This window comes from Artemia sp. Qi Xiang Cuo, chromosome 20, assembly GCF_049724085.1.
Source record: "Artemia sp. Qi Xiang Cuo chromosome 20, ASM4972408v1, whole genome shotgun sequence".
NCBI lineage: Eukaryota > Metazoa > Arthropoda > Branchiopoda > Anostraca > Artemiidae > Artemia > Artemia sp. Qi Xiang Cuo.
In genome coordinates, this window is record NC_142813.1 from 2,216,904 (window position 1) to 2,240,530 (window position 23,627).

Consider the following 23,627-nt stretch of genomic DNA (forward strand, 5'->3'; position numbering starts at 1 on the left):
TATAAAATATATTTTTCGCCAGTAAAATTAAAGCTGGTTCTTCACCCGGTTCTTCAGCAGTCGGGTAGCGTCCCATTCGATTTAAAGTTGGGACTTCAGCTTGGTAATTTTCTACCCTAGCAATATAAAGGCATCTAAATTCGAATCTGCTCTATATTATTTAGGTGCTTAGGAAACAAATAAGGCAGTGTAAACAGCATGATAGTACAATCATGTATAAAGGGGGCCGGTGGGATCATTGCTTTCTAAATACCGTCTTGTTAGGAAAACAAAAGGTTTCTTGTTAGAAAAACAATGGAGAAAGCTGGGAACAAACCTTCGTTGAGGGTAATACCTCCGTCCTCTTCTCTCCCCCCCCCCGGGAGAAGTAAATTTATTCCTAAAGTCTGTTAGACCTATATAAAATCTATTTAAAGGCAGATTTTTTTTATCTTAATGATGCATTAGATGTAAATACACATGAAGTGATCTTATTTATCACCGTCATACTTATTCATTGGAAAAATATCATTCCCTCGGAAGAAAACCGACTACACCTCCACGGAAAATCTTTCCTCCCCACGGATTGAATTATCTCTAGACAATTTAATCTTGGTGAAAATTTTCCCCGGACAAATTAACCCCGGCAAAGAGAAAGCAAGACATAAGAAGAATTTTGTATAGGAATTCTGGCAAGTTCCTACGGTGTAAAATTTCCCCTGAAAAATCGCACCCCCTGACAAATTCCCTCCCAATGGTATGTTATCCCCGTGGGAAATCCCACCAGGAGAAAATTTCCCCTTCCCCATCAAAAGAATGTATGCATACTTCCCAATATCAAATACTATACGTAAACAATGGACAAATTTTATAACAAGGACTTTTATAACCAACCGACTATGCTGAACAGAATGCCTATCTCAAAATTTTGATCGGACGATTTTAAGAAAAACGGGTATGGGAGGGGGCCTAGTAGCCCTCCGATCTTTTTTGCTCACTCAAAAAGGGCACTATAAATTCCAGTTTCCATTCAAACGAACCCTTTACCGATATTCTAGGACCATTGGATCGATACAATCATCCATGAAAAAAACAAAAACAACAAATAAACACTCATCCCTGATCTTTCTTCTGGCAAAAAATACAAAATTCCACATTTTTACGGATAGGAGCTTGAAACCTCTACAGTAGGGTAGAGGGTTTAAGGGGTGTGTCCCCTTTTTTTGAAAATCAGAAAAGTTTTATCAGGCTCGTAACCTTTGATGGGTAATACTAAACTTAATTAAACTTGATATTTAAAACCAGCATAATACCCCAATTCTTTTGATATATCTATTGGTATATAAATTCCGTTTTTTAGAGTTTCGGTTCCTATTGAGCCCGGTCGCTCCTTACTTACAGTTCGTTACCACGAACTGTTTGACAATTGAAGGTTCTGAATCTTAATTTTTTTTTTCTCTTTCACTTCTTTTTCTTGAAAGAAAACATTTCTTTTCAGATGAATTGTGGATGATCAAGGGGAAGGATTGGAGTTTCGGTTTGAAAAATGTACAAGTGATGAGGTTATAAAAATTGTTAAGAATGTTAAATCACATTCTGCTGGGATTGATGGTGTAAATGTAAGGACATTTAAAGCTATAATGATGTGTCTATTTCCTTCCTTGCTTCAAATTATTAACATATCCCTGACAACAGGCACCTTCCCAGATGTCTTGAAACAAGCTAAAGTAATACCTCTGTTCAAAGGAGGTTTGAAGTCAGATATGGATACCAATTTCAATATTACCGTTGTTCTCCAAGATACTTGAAAAAGTGGTCCACCAACGGATTTATGGTCATATTACGAAGCATGGCCTATTAAATGAGAGGCAGTTCTGTTTTCGGAGAGGCCACTCTACTAGTCATGCTACTATTACCTCGTTGATTTCGTAAATAATTGTCTAGAAAGGGGCGAACTTCCTCTAACAGTATTCTTTAATTTAAAAAAAAGACATTTGATACAGTAGATTTTAGTATTTTATTGCGAAGATTGGAATATATAGGCATAAAAGGATCATACTTAAAATGGTTTGAAAATTATTTGAATGGTAGGTTTATTAATGTTGTGATTGATGGTGTCGCTTCTGCCCCATTTCCTGTGGCTTGTGGAGTCCCACCAGGCTTGGTGCTTGGTCCTCTACTATATTTGGTATATGTTGATACGATGAGGTTTGATCTGCAAGGTTCTTGACTCACCTTGTTTGCTGATGACACTGCATTAGCATTTTCTAGTCGGTGTTTACATAGTTTGATTTTGAAGGTTAATAAATTTTAAAAAGTTTCCGTATTTTTACTAGTTTTAGCTTAGTGTCTGTTAGCATTGCGAAAACTAGTTTTATCTTATATTCAAGAGTAGTTGAGCCCCAGGAAATTAATGGAAAACTTTTGTTTGCGAAGGAGCCAGTGAAACAAGTGCACGTAACGCGATACCTTGGTTTCTACCTGGATTATAATCTTTCCTGGAAACGACATAGTGATGTTGTTGCAACGAAAGTCGCACAGGGAGTTGGAGCAATTCGACATTTTAAGAATTTTGTACCACCACAAATTTTATTACTTTTATATAAAGCCTTAGTCCACGCTTACATTTCGTATGGATGTGTGTTGTGGTCAAGCAACTTTTATTCAAATTTTAAACGAGTACAAATTCTTCAAAACAAAGCTATACGACTTATGGGTGGATACTTAGAAAAAGTCAAAGATACTGATGCATGTTATTATAAACTTAAAGTGCTTAATGTCGGGCAACTTCGTGACTACCAAGTTGGAATCTTCTCGTATCAATGCTCGAAGCGTATCAGTCCTGATGTATTTTATGGTTTTTACAGAGAAAATAAATCACTTCATAGTTATAGTACCCGCAATGCTGACAATCTAGTCGCTGAATACAGAAGTGGAACTAGAGCAGGTTTTTCTGTCAGGTATATAGGTCCTAAGGTTTGGAATTCTCTTCCAGTAAGCATTCGGGTGGAGCAGCAACTTGGTTTGTTTAAAAGAAAAATGAAAAATTTTCTTTTGAGTCTTGGTTTTTTTTTTTTTTTTTTTTTTTTTTTTTTTTTTTTTTTTTTTTTTTTATAATCAGGTGACAAAGTTTTTTTTGGAGGTTGGAAAAAAACCACTGATAGTGTTTTTTCCTTCTTCTGCATTGCAATCTTGGAGGCAGTTCCATGATTTTGTGCAAAATGGCTATTTCAATGTCTTGATCTGATATCTTAGGGGGTTCGAGTTGGACCAGTTAGCAAAACCGGGCTCGGGGGGGGGGGGGTGGGATGTGGTAGTTCCACAGCAATCAGTTGCTTACGCTTTAAAAAGATACTAAAACTTAATCGAATAAGACCGCTCCGAAGTTATACGATCACCCCAGCCAAATATATTTCGTTGATTTTTATGCTGGAAATTGGAAACACTTCCGCACTAGTTACCTTATATTATCATAAATTTCATCTTGATGTACTGTTGCTTCTGTTATTTCCAAGCTTTGTTTTTTAGATTTTCCCTTTTAAATAACAAGTTAACATTATACAATGAATTATGTGTATAATTTCATTTGTATAATTTTCATTGTATAATTTCATTGTTTACATTAAAGTATAACTTTTGCAAAACAATGCTTCGAGAAAAATAGCTGATATTGTGTATTTACTATTCAAATTAACTAGAATTTTCATAAATAACTTGCCCTTTCCTCCATAAGAAGAGAGCTTTCACCCCTTTAGGTGGCATACTGAAATTTTATTGTGGGCATTACGAGACTTAATTTCCTTTTTTTTTCTGTGATCAATTTCTTGAAGAAAAGCAAATTATTTCTTAAGCATATACCAGAAAGAGAAGCCAATAACCCCATCTTTTTAAAATCTGATATATTTCTGTGTAAAATTTTAAAGGAAAAACGACTACTAAAAATAACTTAATGCAGCACGAAGCCACCTGAGGCCAATGCACCTGGACATTCTGCTCATCCTGTCCAGTCTATAAAAAGCTTCACTCTTAACCCCCCCCCCCCATCAAGTTACTATTTCCTTAAAATCCGTTCTTATAACCTCTTCTGGACTCATTCTTGAACGATCTCCTTTTCGCTTGGTCCCAGAGGGATGGTCAGAAAGCATAACCTTTGACAATCTGTCGTCCTTAATCCGTATAAACTGTCCTTATTAACTGACATTGTCAATGTTGAAATGTGTTCTTTAGCAGAACTGAACTAAACTGAAACATACTGAAAAATTTCTTTTTCTGCGTGACGAATCATTGTCAAATTGGCTCCAGAATTTCAAGAAACTTGAATACACAAAATAGACAAAAGGGTGTCATAGTATTTTTTATGTCGTATTCTTTACTAAATAGTATAATAACAGAATCCTTAATTTTTTACGTTCATAAGATTTCCGAGCTTATTCGTTGAAATTTAAGAGAAAGTTCTAGTTTAATTGCATCCAGCTTTTATTTTCCCAGTTTCACTCTTTTGATTTTTTTTTTTTTTTTTTTTTTTTTTGTAATGTCTCAGATTCACTCTAGCTTTTATCATTCAGAGATGGACAAAAGTTATTTAGAATAAATGGAATTGGGGCCATAGCAGAATGAAAAGAAACAAAAACACAAGAGACATATATTAGTACATAATTCATTGTATAATGTTAACTTGTTATTTAAAAGGGAAAATCTAAAAAAACAAAGCTTGGAAATAACAGAAGTAACAGTACATCAAGATGAAATTTATGATAATATAAGGTAACTAGTGCGGAAGTGTTTCCAATTTCCAGCATAAAAATCAACGAAATATATTTGGCTGGGGTGATCGTATAACTTCGGAGCGGTCTTATTCGATTAAGTTTTAGTATCTTTTTAAAGCGTAAGCAACTGATTGCTGTGGAACTACCACCCCCCCCACACACACACTCGAGCCCGTTTTTGCTAACTGATTAACTCTAACCCCCTTAAGGTATCAGATCAAAATATTGAAAGAGCCATTTTGCACAAAATTATAGAAATTTCGAATAAATAGCGGTCTTATTCGATTAAGTTTTAGTATCTTTTTAAAGCGTAAGCAACTGATTGCTGTGGAACTACCACCCCCCCCCCCCCACACACACTCGAGCCCGTTTTTGCTAACTGATTAACTCTAACCCCCTTAAGGTATCAGATCAAAATATTGAAAGAGCCATTTTGCACAAAATTATAGAAATTTCGAATAAATATGGCTCTGAAGATAACATGACTATCCCTCAGCCCCTGGTGCAAGGGCCGTAAATTATATACAAATTGCCAATTATTTACTCGTAGGTCCTATAGAGGAATTGGGGGTCGGTTGGCTTGTAACGTTCAGGAATGTTTCCCTGAGTCAAATGGAAAATCCATGGGGGAAGGTGTTGAAGGCCCAAAAAAGGACCAAAAAATTTGGCCAGATTTCAGCACAAGACTTAGAGCCATAGATCGTTGGGACAAGAGGAGACAATGAACATAACAACAATTTTTAGTGCAAGCTCCCGAAAATGGGGATAAAAAGGGGTTATTTTTTTCTAATCTAGTCGGTTCAACAATTATATCATAATATCCTTCGGTTAAGGAACCCTAATTCAGAAGGAAAACTAGAAAAAATATCAGTTCCTAAAACTGAGTCCGACAGAGGGCCAAAAACGGCAAATTAAATTTGTATTTGAACCGGCTGAAACTTTGAAAATTTAACTTTGTGAGCAAATGGAACACGAATGTACGAAAATAATTTTAGTTTAGGCGCATGAGCCCTCAAAACTAAGGCTCCACGAAGAATTAAGTTTTTTAATGACAGGGAACTTATGGCCTTAAGTCTTTAGGCCATTGACATCCGAACGGACAAGAAAAGACTGATTAGAAAATGTGGCTCCCACAGAAATGGATCCTAGAAAAAATACAAAAATCTATTTTGTTTCAGTAAAGTCTTCCAAAATACGGGGTCTGAAAATGGTTCAAAAATATTTTTATAATTTGTTCGAAAATTTCAAGAATCTCTCCCTAGGCTAGGAAGACCAAGACTTTTTTGGGAGGGAGAAGGGTATCATAAAAATGTTTGGTACCGATCAGATTGTAATTTATAGTTGTAAATCCCAATGACAAGGGAAGCCGAATGTTAAAAAAAGTTTAGGGGCACTTGTCTCTCAGAAACGAGGACCAAAAAAGGTCCAACATTTTTTTCGGTTGGCTCAAAAATATATTCTTAAGTGTTTAAGTAAAGAGGATCCCAATTCAGAAGAAAAAGAAAAGAAAAATTGGTTCCCCTGGAAAAGGGTCAAAAAACGGCTAATGTTACTATTATAACTGTTATAACAATGTTGTTATGCGTTATTAATTAAAAAAAAAATTCCACAAAATAAGTATTTCAAAGAAAAGTAAAGAACACCATTAAACAAAAAATGAGCAAAAATTAAATCAAAACATCTACCAAGCGTGAAACTACCACAAATCAGCATCGATAAATAAATGTAACCCGAAACGAACACAAATTGCAATAATTAACCGAGTCAAACTCAAAACGAGCAGAAATTAATATAAGTTGGGCGAAAAACCCCTATGCCTTCTCAAGGCCAGAACAAAATTTGCACTTTACTGAAAAAATATAAATGTTTTTGCTTTTATAACTTTAATAAATCAAATAATATTAACATTTTTATTACTAAATATCAGTATATGTATATTAAACTGACAATGCACATTCATTTGTATTTTTTCAGTAAATTGCAAATTTTGTTCTGGCCTTGGAAAAATTAAGGAAAAAATTTAAGGAAAAAACTAAGGAAAAAAATAATAAATAATACATTGTGCCAACATCGTTCTTATATACCCCCAGAGCATAACTTAAAACCCTTGCCCTGAGGTATGGGGGAGTGTCCTCCTCTTTACTTAGTCCCCGTTTCTTGTCTTGTTCTCGAGTGTCCCCGTTCTTTACTTGGGCAGCGCGATCGTGCTGCCTATGACTTATACAACAACTTTCTATATAAACCTTGTATGCCCCCAGGGCATAACTTACAACCCTTGCAATGAGGGCTCTGAGGGAGTTATAATCCTAAAAGACCTAATTTCCAGAATGTTCAACTACGTTGAAGAAAATGGATATCTCAAAATTTTGATTGGATGTGTTTTGGAAAATGGTTGGCGTGAGAGGAGCGTTAGTCGCTATCCAATCACTTTCAACTATTAAAAAAGACACTAGCTCTTTCTAGTTACAACGGAATGAACCCTTTTTCAAGCTTCTACAACCGCACTTTCAATAAAAACCTTATATGCCCCCAGGGAATATCAAACGATTCTTGCCCTAAAGTCTCTGGGTTGAGGGGTCTCCATCTTTACATACTTAATTTCCAAAACTTTCAACTACGTTACGCTGAATAAAATTGCTATTCAAAAAATTTGATTGGATGTGTTTTGGGAAAAGGTGAGCGTGAGAGGGGGATTAGTTACCCTCAAATCACTTTCGACTATTAAAAAGGGTTCTATCCCCTTGAATTTTTAAATCGGATGAGCCCTTTTTCAAGTTTCTACGACAAAGATTTCAATAAAAACCTTATATGCCCCCAGGGCATAACTTATAACCCTTGCCCTGAGGGTTGTGGGGGAGTGTCCTCCTCAAAAGTATATTTTCTATCAGGAAATCAACTACGCTTAACAAAATGGCTATCTCAAAGTTTTGATTGGATGTGTTTGGGGGAATGATGGACGTGGGGAGGGGGTTTTGCCAACATCGTTCCTATATGCCCTCAGGGCATAACTTAAAACCCTTGACTATTAAAAAGGGCACTAGAACTCTCAATTTCAAATCGAATGAGCCCCTTTTGAAGTTTCTATGACGACCCCTTCCATATGAAGTGCCCTTCTAAAGAAAAAAATAATACTTAGTACAGTCTGCCAACATCGTTCTTATATGCCCTCAGGGCATAACTTAAACCCCTTGCCCCGAGGGCTGTGGGGGAGTTTCCTCCTCAAAAACATATTTTCTATCTGGAAATCAACTACGCTGAACAAAATGGCTATCTCAAAATTTGATTGGTTGTGTTTGAGGGAATGATGGGCGTGGGGGGGGGGGATTTTCCCTCCAATCACTTTCGACTATTAAAAAGGGGACTAGAACTCTCATTTTCTAATCGAATGAGCCCCTTTTGAAGTTTCAATGACGACCCCTTCCATATGAAGTGCCCTGCTAAAGAAAAAATAATACTTTGTACATTTTGCCAACATTTTTCTTATATGCCCTCAGGGCATAACTTAAAACCCTTGCCCCGAGGATTGTGGGGGAGTGTCCTCCTCAAAAACATATTTTCTATCTGGAAATCAACTACGCTGAACAAAATGGCTATCTCAAAATTTTGATTGGATGTGTTTGGGAAAATGATGGGCGGGGGGCTAGGTGCCCTCCAATCACTTTTGACTATTAAAAAGGGCACTAGCCCTTTCAATTTCCAATCGATTGAGCCTTTTTTGAAGTTTCTCTGACAACGCCGTCTATAAAAACCTTATATGCATCCAGGGCTGAAACTTAAAACCCTTACCCTGAGGGTTGTGGGGGAGTGTCCTTCTCAAAAACATATTTTATATCTGGAAACCAACTACGCTGAACAAAATGGCTATCTCAAAATTTTGATTGGATGCGTTTGGGGGAATGATGGGCGTGGGGAGGGGGGCTAGTTGCCCTCCAATCACTTTCGACTATTGAAAAGGGTACTAGCCCTTCGAATTTCCAATCGAACGAGCCTGTCTTGAAGTTTCTACGACAACGCCTTCTATAAAAACCTTATGTGCCCCCAAGGCATAACTTCAAACCCTTGTCCTGAGGGCTGTGGGGGAGTGTCCTCCTCAAAAACATATTTACTATCTGGAAACGAACTACGCTGAAAAAAATGGCTGTCTTAAAATTTTGACAATTGTAAAAAAAAACATTGTGCCCACAATGTGTTTTTTTTCTGAAGCCAGGCACTTTGTATCGAAGGAGTTGTCGTAGAAACTTGGAAAACGGCTCATTCGATTGGAAATTGCATTGGCTAGTGCCCCTTTTAATAGTCGAAAGTAATTGGAGGGCAACTAGCCCCCCCAACGCCCATCATTCCCCCAAACACATCCAATCAAAATTTTGAGATAGCCATTTTGTTCAGCGTAGTTGATTTCCAGAGAGAAAATATGTTTTTGAGGAAGAAACTCCCCCACAGCCCTCGGGGCAAGGGTTTTAAGTTATGCCCTGAGGGCATATAAGAACGATGTTGGCAGACTGTACTAATTATTATTTTTTTCTTTAAAGCAGGGCACTTCATATGGAAGGGGTCGTAGTAGAGACTTCAAAAAGGGTTTCTTTGATTGGAAATTGAGATTTCTAGTGCCCCTTTTAATATTCGAAAGTGATTGGAGGGCACATAGCCCCCCCCCCCACACCCATCATTCCCTCAAACGCATCCAATTAAATTTTGAGATAGTCATTTTGTTCAGCATAGTTGATTTCCAGATAGAAAATATGTTTTTGAGGAGGACACTCCCCCACAACCCTCAGGGCAAGGGTTTTAAGTTATGCCCTGGGGGCATATAAGGTTTTTAAAGACGGCGTTGTTGTAGAAACTTCAAAACAGGCTCATTCGATTGGAAATTCGAAGGTCTAGTGCCCTTTTTAATAGTCTAAAGTGATTGGAGGGCAACTAGACCTCCCCACGCCCATCATTTCCCCAAACTCATCCAATCAAAATTTTGAGATAGCCATTTTGTACAGCGTTGTTGATTTTGTACAGCGTAGTTGAGCGTAGTCCAGATAGAAAATATTTTTTTTGAGGAGGACACTCCCCCACAACCCTCGGGGCAAGGTTTTAAGTTATGCCCTGAGGGTATATAAGAACGATGTTGGCACAATGTAGTATTTGTTATTTTTTCCTTTAGAGCTGGGCACTTCATATGGAATGGGTCGTCGTAGAAACTTCAAAAGGGGCTCATTCGATTGGAAATTGAGAGTTATAGTGCCCTTTTTAATAGTCGAAAGTGATTGGAGAGCAACTAGCCCCCCCCACGCCCATCACTCCCCCAAACACATCCAATCAAAATTTTGAGACAGCCATTTTGTTCAGCGTAGTTGATTTCCGGATAGTAAATATGTTTTGAGGAGGACACTCCCCCACAACCCTCAGGGCAAGGGTTTGAAGTTATGCCCTGGGGGCACATAAGGTTTTTATAGAAGGCGCTGTCGTAGAAACTTCAAGACAGGCTCGTTCAATTGGAAATTCGAAGGGCTAGTGCCCTTTTCAATAGTCGAAAGTGATTGGAGGGCAACTAGCCCCCCTCCCCACGCCCATCATTCCCCCAACGCATCCAATCAAAATTTTGAGATGGCCATTTTGTTCAGCTTAGTTGGTTTCCAGATAGAAAATATGTTTTTGAGAAGGACACTCCCCCACAACCCTCAGGGTAAGGGTTTTAAGTTATGCCCTGGGTGCATATAAGGTTTTTATAGACGGCGTTGTCAGAGAAACTTCAAAAAAGGCTCATTCGAGTGGAAATTGAAAGGGCTAGTGCCCTTTTTACTAGTAAAAAGTGACTGGAGGGCACATAGCCCCCCCCCCCGCCCATCATTTCCTCAAACACATCCAATCAAATTTTGATATAGCCATTTTGTTAAGCGTAGTTGATTTCCAGATTGAAAATATGTTTTTGAGGAGGACATTCCCCCACAACCCTCGGGGAAAGGGTTTTGAGTTATGCCCTGAGGGCATATAAGAACGATGTTGACACAATCTACAAAGTATTATTTTTTCTTTAGCAGGGCACTTCATATGGAAGGGGTCGTCATTGAAACTTCAAAAGGGGCTCATTCGATTAGAAATTGAGAGTTCTAGTCCCCTTTTTAATAGCCGAAAGTGATTGGAGGGAAAATACCCCCCCCCCCACGCCCATCATTCCCTCAAACACGTCCAATCAAATTTTGAGATAGCCATTTTATTCGGCGTAGTTGATTTCCAGATAGAAAATATGTTTCTGAGGAGGACACTCCCCCACAACCCTCAGGGCAAGGGTTTTAGGTTATACCCTCGGGGCACAAAAGGTTTTTTATAGAAGGCGTTGTCGTAGAAACTTCAAAACAGGCTCATTCGATGGAAATTCGAAGGGCTAGTGCCCTTTTTAATAGTCGAAAGTGATTGGAGGGCAACTAGCCCCCCCCCCCCCGACGCCCATCATTTACCCAAACTCATCCAATCAAAATTTTGAGATAGCCATTTGGTACAGCGTAGTTGATTTCCAGATATAAATTATGTTTTGAGGAGGACAATCTCCCACAACCCTTGGGACAAAGGTTTTAAGTTATGCCCTGAGGGTATATAGGAATAATGTTGGCACAATGTACTATTTGTTATTTTTTTCCTTTTGAGCTGGGTACTTCATTTGGAAGGGGTCGTCAGAGAAACTTCAAAAGGGGCTCATTCGATTTGAAATTGAGAGTTCTAGTTCCCTTTTTAATAGTCAAAAGTGATTGGAGGGCAACTAGCCCCCCCCCCCCCACGCCCATCATTCCCCCAAACACATCCAATCAAAATTTTGAGACAGCCTTTTTTTTCAGCGTAATTGATTTCCAGATAGAAAATTTGTTTTTGAGGAGGAAACTCCCCCACAACCCTCAGGGCAAGGGTTTTAAGTTATGCCCTGGGGGCATATAAGGTTTTTATAGAAGGCGTTGTTGTAGAAATTTCAAAACAGGCTCATTTAATGGAAATTCGAAGGGCTAGTGCCCTTTTTAATAGTCGAAATTGATTGGAGGGCAAATTGTCCCCCCCCCCCCGCCACGCCCATCATTTCCCCAAACTCATCCAATCAAAATTTTGAGTTAGCCATTTGGTACAGCGTAGTTGATTTCCAGATAGAAGATATTTTTTTGAGGAGGACAATCCCCCACAACCCTGGGGGAAAGGGTTTTAAGTTATGCCCTGAGGGTATATAAGAATAATGTTGGCACAATGTACTATTTGTTATTTTTTTCCTTTAGAGCTGGGCACTTCATATGGAAGGGGGCGTTGGAGATACTTCAAAAGGGGCTCATTCGATTTGAAATTGAGAGTTCTAGTGCCCTTTTTAATAGGCGAAAGTAATTGGAGGGCAACTAGCCCCCCCCACGCCCATCATTCCCCCAAACACATCCAATCAAAATTTTAAGACAGCCATTTTTTTTCAGCGTAGTTGATTTCCCGATAGAAAATATGTTTTGAGGAGGACACTCCCCCACAACCCTCAGGGCAAGGGTTTAAAGTTATGCCCTGGGGGCACATAAGGTTTTTATAGAAGGCGTTGTCGTAGAAACTTCAAGACAGGCTCGTTCGAATGGAAATTTGAAGGGCTAGTACCCTTTTCAATAGTCGAAAGTGATTGGAGGGCAACTAGCCCCCCTCCCCACGCCCATCATTACCCCAAACGCATCCAATCAAAACTTTGAGATAGCCATTTTGTTCAGCTTAGTTGGTTTCCAGATAGAAAATATGTTTTTGAGAAGGACACTCCCCCACAACCCTCAGGGTAAGGGTTTTAAGTTATGCCCTGGGTGCATATAAGGTTTTTATAGACGGCGTTGTCAGAGAAACTTCAAAAAAGGCTCAATCGATTGGAAATTGAAAGGGCTAGTGCCCGTTTTAATAGTGAAAAATGATTGGAGGGCACCTAGCCCCCCTGCCCATCATTTCCCCAAACACATCCAATCAAATTTTGAGATAGCCATTTTGTTAAGCGTAGTTGATTTCTAGATAGACAATATGTTTTTGAGGAGGACACTCCCCCACAACCTGCTGTGTCTTGTTTCGTGCCTTTTTCTTTGGCTGTTCAGAGTCATTTGTCATCTTTTGTCATTTTGCATGCATGATAGATAATAAAAACGATACAACCGCTCTTGGGGGGAAATTGACGTTATTTATGCACTTGAAATGAATGTGCTCATAAATATGATTTCAAAATATAGAGCCGTTTAAAAAAAATATATAAATAAATATATGCACTACTACTACTACTACTAACAACTCACAGCAGCAACAAGCCGCCTGAAGCCAACACAGCCACGCACGCTCCTCCTACATCCCAATCTATTCAAAGCCTCCCTTTTAACACCCTCCTACGAAGTTTCCATTTCCTTTAAATATTTCTTTATGACGTCCTCCCACCCCAGACGAGGACGACCTACTTTCCGTTTAGCTCTAGACGGTTGGTCGAAAAAGACAATCTTTGGCAATCTGTCATCGTTCATCCGCACAACGTGCCCTAGCCACCTCAACCTTTCTTTCTTTATAGCCCTAGAGAGTGGTATTGAACTACATTGTTCGTAAAGCCTATTGTTTGAATTACGGTCAGTCAGCCGGGAACCCAGAACAATCCTTAAGCAATTTCTCTGGAAAACATCTAGCAAATCTTCATCCGCTTTTCGGAGCGCCCATGCTTCAGAGCCATATTTGACCATTGTCATCACTGTACCTTCTAATATTCTAATATTGGTTTGCAGACTTATCTTCCTATTCTTTCAAACTTCCTAGCCTTAGTGACTCAGTCCTCTTAACATTAATCTTCAAACCTATTCCAGCACCCTGAACCCGCAAAACCTCTAAAAGTTCATTTATTTTGCTCACACTTTCATCTAGGTGCTTAAATCGCTAGTATGCTTAATATGCTTAAATCGTCAGCATAATCTAAGTCCAGGAGACTTTTTCCTCCCCATTTGATTCCTGGTCTCCCATCACCTTTCATGTGCTCCTTAAGACAAAATCCTTCAAAATAATCCATACAAAGGGGGATAGAACACAACCCTGCTTAGCTCCTGATTTAATGCAAAACCAGCTGCAAATCTCATTTCCTACGTTAACCGCGGCATTGTTATTCACCTTCATAGCACTAATCACGGTTGCTTGTTGAAAGCGAATAGTAAACAAGATATTTTCTGGATGATTTGAAGTGTAACACTATGATTCCTAGATGAAGTGGACCTACCATGCAAGGGCAGTTCAGTTTAGGGAAACAGTCTCCTCAAAATGTGGCTTAAAAAGGACAAAAACTTTTTTTCCAATTAGCTTGAAACACTCAAGTATCATAGTCTGGGCTAAAGAAATAACATCTTTTTGAGTGAAGGGACTGAGGCGCTGTAGAGGACCAGAAATATTTTACAACTCAGAAAATAGAGTTGTGAGAAAGTCAAACTTTAGCGTAAAGAGCGAGGCGTTTTGGAGGGGACAGCCTCTTTCATATACGGAATAATTTCTGTTCGTTTTAAGTTTTAACGTCGTTCCTTACTTTCAGTTAGAAAAAACCTTGTTTTTTTTTATTTAATTTTTGAAAGTTTTTGAATTAATGCAGGTTTTGATTTTGGCTCACTATACATGAATAATTACAACAAAATGTTCATATTAATTTTACTTTTATTTGGTTAAATGGCTTTCTCGAAACTTGTTTAATTTTATTAACTAACGTTTTTATTAGTAATAAATATACGTAACTTACGAATTAACTTTACGTACCGAACTTCTATATTCATATTTTTTTATACGTATATAAGAGGTTCTCCCCCTAGTTAATACCTTGCTCTTTAAGTTAAAGTTCGAATTTTGTTCCAATTCTTTAAAAATGACCCCTTAATCACAAAGGCCGTTAATTAGAATAAATAGCTCTTATGAAAGTAGTAAACAAATTTTGGCTTAAAGAGCGAGGTATTGACTAGCGGGTGAACCCAACCATATACGTAATATTTTCTGATCGTTCTAATTTTTGATGTTGCTCCTTACTTTCAGTTGAAAAACTTGTTTTTTTTTATTTAATGTCTGATTTTTTTTTAAATAATGCTGGGAAATCCGGTGCCCTCTTCATAGCAATGTCCCTTCCCCCATGAAAACTTCCTTCATGGAAAGATCCTCCCACATAATCCCCGACCCACCCCCTCCCTCACTACCAGAAGAAATACCCCCTGAAAACGTCTGTATACTTCCCAATAACCAATACTATATGTTAACATTGAGTAAACTTCATAACTTTCAGCCCTTCCCCCGGGGACTTCGGGGGATATTATCCTAAAAGACATAGTTATCATATTTTCGACCATGCTGAACAAAAAGGTATCTCAAAATTTTGATCCGGTGACTTTTGGAAAAAATGTGCGTGGGAGGGGGCCTAGTTGCCCTCCATTTTTTTTGGTCACTTTAAAAGAGCAATAGAACTTTTAATTTCCGTTCCAATGAGTCCTCCCACGATATTCTAGGATCACTGGGTCGATACGATCACCCCTGGGAAAAAGAAAGAAAACAAAAAAACAAATAAACACGCATCCGTGATCTCTGGAAAAGTGATTCTTCTGGAAAAAAATACAAAATTCCACATTTTTGTAGATAGGTGCTTGAAACCTCTACAGTAGGGTTCTCTGATGCTAAATATGATGATGTGATTTTTATTAAGACTCCATAATTTTTAGGGGGTGTTTCCCCCTTTTTTCGAAAATCAGACAAGTATTCTCAGGTGCTTAACTTTTGATGGGTACGACTAAACTTGATGAAACTTATATATTTGAAATCAGCATTAAAATTTTATTCTTTTGAGGTATATATTGGTATCAAAATTGCGTTTTTTAGAGTTTCGGTTACCATTGAGTCGGGTCGCTCCTTACTTACAGTTCGTTACCACGAACTGTTTGATTTATATGCGAGTTCGATTATATTTAACAAGTAAAATTCGGCCATACATTCCAAATGCTAGATCGGATTGTAGAATATAGGAGCAATATGAAAGAATATTGCGTCTAGTTTCAGTCGTTACGAATTTATAGGGACATCCTATTTTTTACATTTTAATAAGATTCTCTTGGCACTGCCTAGATGTAACTTTAAAGTGAATCAGATAATACCTATGGTTTACTTAGGTTTTCCAAATAAATGTTCCGACAGAAAAAATCTTGGCCCTTTTTTGGTTTCACCACTGATCAAGGTCGATAAGATTTTAGCTCATTTCCGAACCCCCTAACACCCTCCCAGCAAAAACTTATAATCCCCTTAGCCAAGGTAAAAATTCTTGAAAGTTTTAAGTAAATCAGAAAAAAGTCCTTTGACCAGGGCCGTACCCAGGATTCTTGTTATGGCGAGGGGTATTTTTGTTCATTTTTACCAAAAAAAAAAGAAAAGGAAACAAATTTTTTTACTTGCATTTTTTAATTTTGTACAAGTCGGCCAAAAATATAGGGGGAAGGTACACTGGATGTCCTCCTGTCCTTGGATACGGCCTTCGTTTTGACACTTTCTTGGGCCGCGATTTTAGAAGGGGCACCATTCCAAGAAAATAAATTTTCTTGTACATTAGGGTCTCTTTGTCGCAAAGTCTTCTGACTTTAAATTTTAATCTGCACAGAAAAAAGAGTTTGTTGGCCTTGTTTTGGGAAGTCATTTTTTCTAATTTTTCGGGTACACTTGAACCCTCTTGTACCAAGGACCATGTAATATAGGTTTGACCCATCATAAATGTTTTAGGTTTTTTTTGGATCCTGATTTTTAGGGGGACCATGCTCCAAACATTTTTTTCTTTAAGATTCGGCTTCTCTTAGCCATGGACTTACAGCTCCTAGTCCCAAATCTGTTTCTGCGCCCCAAGATAAGATTAGAATATTGGAAGCTAAAGTGATGACAGTGGTCAGATATGACTGTAAAGCGTGGACACTCCGGAAAAAGGAAAAAAATTCATTCCATAAAAATTGTCTACGGATTGTTTTGGGTACCCAACTGACTGACGGTATTTCCCACAGTAGACTGTACGAAAAGTGTGGTTCAATCCTGTTTTCAAGGGCTATAATGAGAGAAAGGTTCAGATGGCTAGGGTACGTTCTTGGATGAAGGATGACAGATTGCCAAAGATTTTTTTTTTTTCGGCCAACTGTCTAGGGCTAAACAGAACGCACGTCGTCCACGGCTGGGCTGGGAGGCTGACGTAAAGAAAGATTTAAGGGAAATGGGAGCTTTTTGGGAGGATGTAGTTATAAATTGATTGGGAGGCTATAAATTGAGAGCGAGGCTATAAATAATTGGGATGGAGGTGGAGCATACGTAACTTTGTTGGAGGCGGAGCATAAGCGGTACTGCGGTGATTTGTTAGTAGTTGTAGTATATCAGGATCTCCTTGGCCAAGAAACAAAGTTTTAAGTTTCATTCAGAACAGAATCTAGACTCCTTGACTTTTGGCAAGCTACATTTTAACGAAGGCTTTCAATTAGTTTATTTTTTAAAATAAGACTTGAAGAAACTATTTAGCATTTTGGGTATACATTTCTACTTCAAGGAAATTAAATAAAAAGGTTTTTTTTCAACTAAAAGTAAGGAGCAACATCAAAACTTAAAACGAACAGAAATTATTACTTATATGAGGAGCGCTACTCTCTCCTCAATGCCTCACTCTTTACGCTAAAGTTTTTCTTAGAACATTTAAAAAGCTTATTATTCTAATTAAACGGCCCACGTGTTTCAGTTTTCGTTCTTAAACAACTGGAAAAAAATTTCAAACTTTAGCGTAAAGAGCGAGGTAATGAGGAGAGGGCAGCCCCCTCATAATAAATAATAATTTCAGTTCGTTTCAAGTAGTGATGTTGCTCCTAACTTTCAGTTGGAAAATACTTTCTTTTTTTAATGGTGAATTTTTTTTTCTTGGCAAACTTTCATTTGAAAAAGATTTTTATTTGAAAAAATTGTTTTTAAAGTCATGCCGGAAATCCCCTCCTTCGTGGAAAAGTTTTCCCGCAGATAACCCGCCCCCTAGTAGAAAGTTGTTCCCCTAGAAAATTTCCTCTGGAGAATTTTCCCGTAGAAAATCCCCCATGGCGATTTTCTCCGTGAAAAATCCCCCTCCTTTGGTAACATACTCTAGACAACTCCAATCCAGTATAAATCCGCCCCCCCCCCCCGGAAAATTCCCCTTAGCATCTCCACATGTAAAATTGAGTCGGCGAAGAGAAAGTAAGAAAAATAAAAATAAATTCGTATAGGAATTCTGGTAAATTCTCACAGTGTAAAATTTCTCCTGAGAAGTTCACTCCCCTGAAACTTCCTTCCGCATGAAAAATTTTTCCCGTAGAACCCCCCCCCCCCAGCAGAAAACTCGCCCCCCCACCCGAAAAATGTACTCATACTTTTCAATAATAAATACTATACGTAAACAATGGGTAAATTACTTAAAGACCTTTCCCTAGGGTCTATGGGGAGTGCGGGGGGTGTGTGTCACATTATTTCCAAAGTCATAGTTATTGGGCCTTTCAATTATGCTGAACAAAATGGCTATCTCGAAATTTTTATTGGATGACTTTGAGGGAAAAAGGGATGGGAGGGGGCTAGTTGCCCTCCAATCTTTTTGGTCACTTAAAATGGCGCTAGAACTTTAATTTCCGTTAAAACACACCCTTTTTCCGATATTTTAAGACTATTGGTTCGATGCGATCACCCCTGGGAAAAAAACAACAACAAATAAACACTCATCCGGACCTTTATTTTGACAAAAATATGAAATTCCACATTTTTGAAGATGGGAACTTAAACTTTTTTTTTGACCGGTCAAAAAATATTGCTAAATAGGCTATATGTAAAACTTAAATAGCTTTACAAGTACTGTTGCCAACCTATAGTCTTAATATAAGAAGGTGGATGAAATGCAAGAAGGTAAGAAAAGGGAAAAGTGCATTAAAACAGAGTAGTTAAAAAAAACTGTGTCCACATTAGACTATTTTAAATTGCTAATATATCTAAAACTGAAGCTTTTGACTTCAGTATAAAGAGGGAAATAATGGAACCGATGAGTCATATGGTCGTAATTAATAGGTGTTAAACACGGTGTACTTTTAATTATTAGTGATTAAAGTCACTGCAAAGGTTTTTTTTTATCATTATGAAAATAATTATAACATTCTGAATATTCAAAGGTATAATAATAATAACTTACTTTTAACCCTCTATAAACAATAATATATAGGTATTTCCAAGGTCTAGTTTAAACTTCATCGTCGAAGTCAAAACATCCGCTTTTTATACGCCCGACTTTCATTCCAAGATGTTGTTCCCTGTCTCTGATTATTTCCCTAAACCATACAAACTTATTCCTATTTTTTCTTCTTATTCAATTATAGAGCCTTATTCCTTCAAAAAGCTTAGTTTCTTATGAACTTTTAGGAACTCTGCAATAATAACATCCTAGTATTGCAGGGTAAGAACTGCGGAAATTGTAATACGTGTTGGGGTTAAGAGATTGTAAGTATTTTATTCTTGTTGTTTCAAGGATGATGCAACTGATTCAAAACACAATCGAAGCATTTAAAGATAATATTTTTGAAAACACAAAAAAAAACCGGACAAACAACAAAGTTCAAAGCAAAAATAGTGCTAAAACAAAATGATAAGCATGCAAGGGCCAGAGGCCCGAGCATCATCCGAACGAAAAAAATATGGCGTCATAGAGCATGAGGTAGAAGAGCCTGGACCTAGTGAGACCATTTATGTAAGCGGTTGGTACTTTAGTGCCAAGTTCGGTGAACCCTCACTGGCGTTAACCGGAATATATTAAGATTGGAGTGCAAGATGTACAATGCAAAACGGCCGATCATTGGTTCAGCACGTTCAGTGGTACGTCGATTTCAAATATATTTTGTAACTGGAAGTTTTTCAATCCATGTCTTCAAGTTTTGTTCTCTAGCTACGACACCCCAGTTGATACTTGAAACCACAGAACCCAACAGGCTCTAGAGAGAAAAACAACCAGAGAGATTAAAGGACCAAGAGAGATAAGAGTTAAGTTATGCTTTATTGCTGGTTGCCTTGACTATGGATTTAGATATTATAGAAATAAAATATAGCAAAGCCAGCAAGTATCTAACAAGTTGGATGTTTTGTTTGTTTTTTTTTTACATTTTTATTTTATTCCTAAAATCTTATCTTTCTCGCTTGGTTTCGCGCTACAAGTGTAAGCAACCATAAGTTCAGAAACCACCGAACAAGGTTGAATTAGGGCAATGTTCCGACATTTCATTTGTCACTGAAGAAACAATGAAGAAAAAATAGAATGAAATTGACATTTCATTTCATTTAATATTTCATTTCATTTGACACTTCATTTATATTTTTTATTCAAACTTCCTAGTCATTTAAGAAGGCGTTTCAAATAGTTCGTTGTAACAAACTGTAAGTAAGGAGCGATAAGGCTCAATAGTTACCGAAACTCTAAAAAACGGAATTTGGATACAAATAGATACATCAAAAGAATTGGATTTGTATGCTGTTTTTAGATATAAGTTTCATCAAGTTTATTCCAACTCATCAAAAGTTGCCCTATTTCGAAAAAAGGGGGAAAGACCCCCTTAAAGTTATAGAATCTCAATAAAAATCACACCAGCAGATTCAGCGCATTAGAGAACCCTACTGTAGAGTTTTCAAGCTTTTAATCTGCACAAATGTGGAATTTTGTATTTTTTGCCAGAAGAAAGATCACGGATGGGTGTTTATTTTTTTTTTCCAGGGGTGTCATCGTATCGACCCAGCGGTCCTAGAATTTTGCGAGAGGCCTCATTCGAACGGAAATTAAAAGTTCCAGTACACTTTTTAAGTGACCATAAAATTGGAGGGCAGCCTCTCCCACGCTCATTTTTTCCCCGAAGTCACCGGGTCAAAGTTTTGAAATAGCCATTTTTTTCAGCATAGTCGAACAATCTAATAACTATGTCTTTGAGGACGACTTAATTCCCCCCCCCAATCCCCAGGGGAAGGGCTGCAAGTAATGAAGTTTGCCCATTGTTTATATATAGTATTGGTTATTGGTAAGTATATAAACGTTTTCAGGGGAAGATTTTTTCTGGTGGGTTAGGGGGGGTCAGGGGGATTGGGTTAAGTGGGAGGATCTTCCAATGGAAGGATTTTTCACGGGGGAAGAGAATTTCCATGAAGGGTGCGCTGGATTTCCCAGCTTTATTTAAAACACAATCATAAATTAAATACAAAAAAACAACAATTTTTTTCAACTGAAATTAAGGAGCAACATTAAAACCTAGAACGAAAAGAAATTATAACGTATATGAGTGGGCTCATCCCCTCCTAAATACCTCGCTCTTTACGCTAAAGTATTTTTAGTAATTTCAAAAGAGGTATTTATTGTAACTAAACGGCCTTTGTGATTCAGGGTCATTCTTAAAGAATTGGAACTAAATTTATACTTTAGCGTAAAGAGCTAGGTATTGACGAGGGGGCGAACCCACTAATATTACCTATATGAGGAAGTTACCCTTCTCGTCAATACCTCGCTCTTTACGCTAAAGTTCAAATTTTGTTAAACAATGGTCGATAGAAGTAATAATTTGTTAGCGTTATTTTCCGGCCAATCTTAGCATTTAATTTAACCTTAAGAAGCTTCATAACTATGATTCTATGTGATAATAAACCAAAGATATTGTATGTCCTCGGATTGTGGTTGTTATTTAAAAAAAAAAAAAACAAGTTCTTTCCAACTGAAAGTAAGGAATAACATTAAAACTTAAAAGAAACATAAATTATTACATATATCTTTTAAAGATTTTTTTTCATTCATTTCAGTGATTTGAGAATTGCTCAACTTGTGACTTTCATTCTCATAAAAATAGTTTCGACCTCTTTGACCGTTTCGTTACTATGGTTTACAAAATTAGTTCCGCAAATATCGCTAATTTAAGTTACGTGGGAGAATCTTTCCATGGATATAATTTCTGCGTGGGGGAATGAATTTTCAATGGAAGGAGAGCTGGATTCCCGTATATTATTTAAAAACCATCAGTAATTAAATAAAAAACAAGTTTTTCAACTGACAGTGAGAAGCAACATTAAAACTTAACAGGAACAGAAAATATTACGTATATGAGATGGGTTACCTTTCCTCAATAGCTCGCTCTTACGCTAAAGCTTCTTTTATAACTTTTAAAAGAGGTTATTGTTCAATTTAAACGGTATTTGTGATTCAGGAGTCATTCTTAAACAACTGGAACAAAAATCAGCTTAGGCTATTATAAGGTTATTATTAGTTTAAAAAAAGTAAAATTAATATGCAAATTTCGTTTTAATTATTCATGTACGGTGAGCTAAATTCAAAACGTGCATTAATTCAAAAATGTTCAGATATTAAATGAAAAAAAAACAAGTTTTTATTAACCGAAAGTAAGGAGTGACATTAAAACTTAAAACGAACAGAAATTATTCCGGATCTGAAAGGGGCTGTCCCCTGCTCAACGCCCCGCTCTTTACATTAAAGTTTTTGTTTTATTAATTTATAATGCAGAGTTGTGAGAAAGAGTCAAACTTTACCGTAAAGAGCTGGGCGTTGAGCAGGGGACTGCCCCTTTCATATACGGAATAATTTCTGTTCGTTTTAAGTTTTAATGTCGCTCCTTACTTTCAGTTTAAAAAAAACTTGTTTTTTCATTTACTTAATATAATTAAAACATTGTTGTGGCCTTGCCTCTCTTTTTCTGTGCAGTTTTTAGCACTGAGTTGTATGTCACAAAAGACATTCATTAGGTGAAAAAAGGATAAATACAGTCCGAAGCCATCGTTGGTGAATAATCTGTTGACACTTATCGACGTTTCAGTCGTCAGGTTTCTTTTTATAGGAATCGGCAGCAAGTCTTTTGCCCAGCCTTGTGGCAGCAAGGATCGAACCCCGGGACTCTTATTGCCCGGCTCTGATCAAGTCACTGCACTACCAGAGAATATTAGGTGAAAACACCAGCATTCAGAAATGTATTAGCTCAAACCTGCTTGATTATGATTTTGTTTTGAAATAGCAGTACCAACTAGGGTTGCTAACGCTTTGAAATGATTGTATGAGTTTTCCGACTAAAATGGTGCCACAAGAGATTAATTTGCAACATCTGAACATCAGGTTAAAAGTTTTCCCTAACAAGAAGAAAATATTCTATAAACTTTAGCTTGAACAGATATCCGAGTCAGAAAAGAGCATGTAAAACTGTACCAAAATATTTCCAAATGTGCCGTATTGCACCAGGACCTCCAAATTGTACCAAAAATGATGCAGTTGTACCAAGTTGGCAACAATGGTGTCGACTTCTTATGGACACACTGCTTTACCTTTGTTATTAATAGATTTTGGGGTTTTGGCCCGTTACATATAGAAACATAAAAGCTTAAGGTCAAACTTACTACAATTATACGATGCCAAATATCCCTTTTGTATTTTACAGATCCTTAGTGTCGTATATTAAGCTGACTACTCGTATTGTACTGAATTAATCCACTCCTTATGTTTTATTATACACCCTTCAGATTTGGGAACCGCGCTTGCTTCTTGTCTGAGCAACTAGCCAATGGATAGTAAAAAATAAAAAAGGGTGTGAATGGAAAAATAAGCTATGGCTGTCCATACAGATCTTGAAACAAGGGAACATTACTGTTTTCTTGTATTGGACCCAAGGCTCCTCGCGTGGGACAAAGTGTGACCCGTGGGACCTAGTGTAGGAGGGGCTATTTTAATTTTTCTAAGGGGGCAACTCCAGTATTCTTTAAACCAAGTCATTAACTTTTAAACTTCACCCAGCGAAGATCAATCCATCTTTCGAATAAAGCAGTTATAATTGAGAATCAAGTCATTTTTCAGAGACAAATGCACAAGCA

General features: G+C 37.5%; 1 long non-coding RNA gene across 1 annotated transcript in view; it reads right to left on the reverse strand.

Annotated features, from left to right (window-relative positions):
• Nucleotides 1–23,294, reverse strand: part of LOC148939760 (uncharacterized) — a 43,918-nt gene extending 20,624 nt beyond the window's left edge. The window contains exon 1 of the long non-coding RNA XR_016143484.1: nt 23,157–23,294. This is a non-coding gene — a long non-coding RNA (uncharacterized LOC148939760). The remainder of the gene's footprint in view (nt 1–23,156) is intronic.
• Between the last annotated feature and the right edge of the window lie 333 nt (nt 23,295–23,627).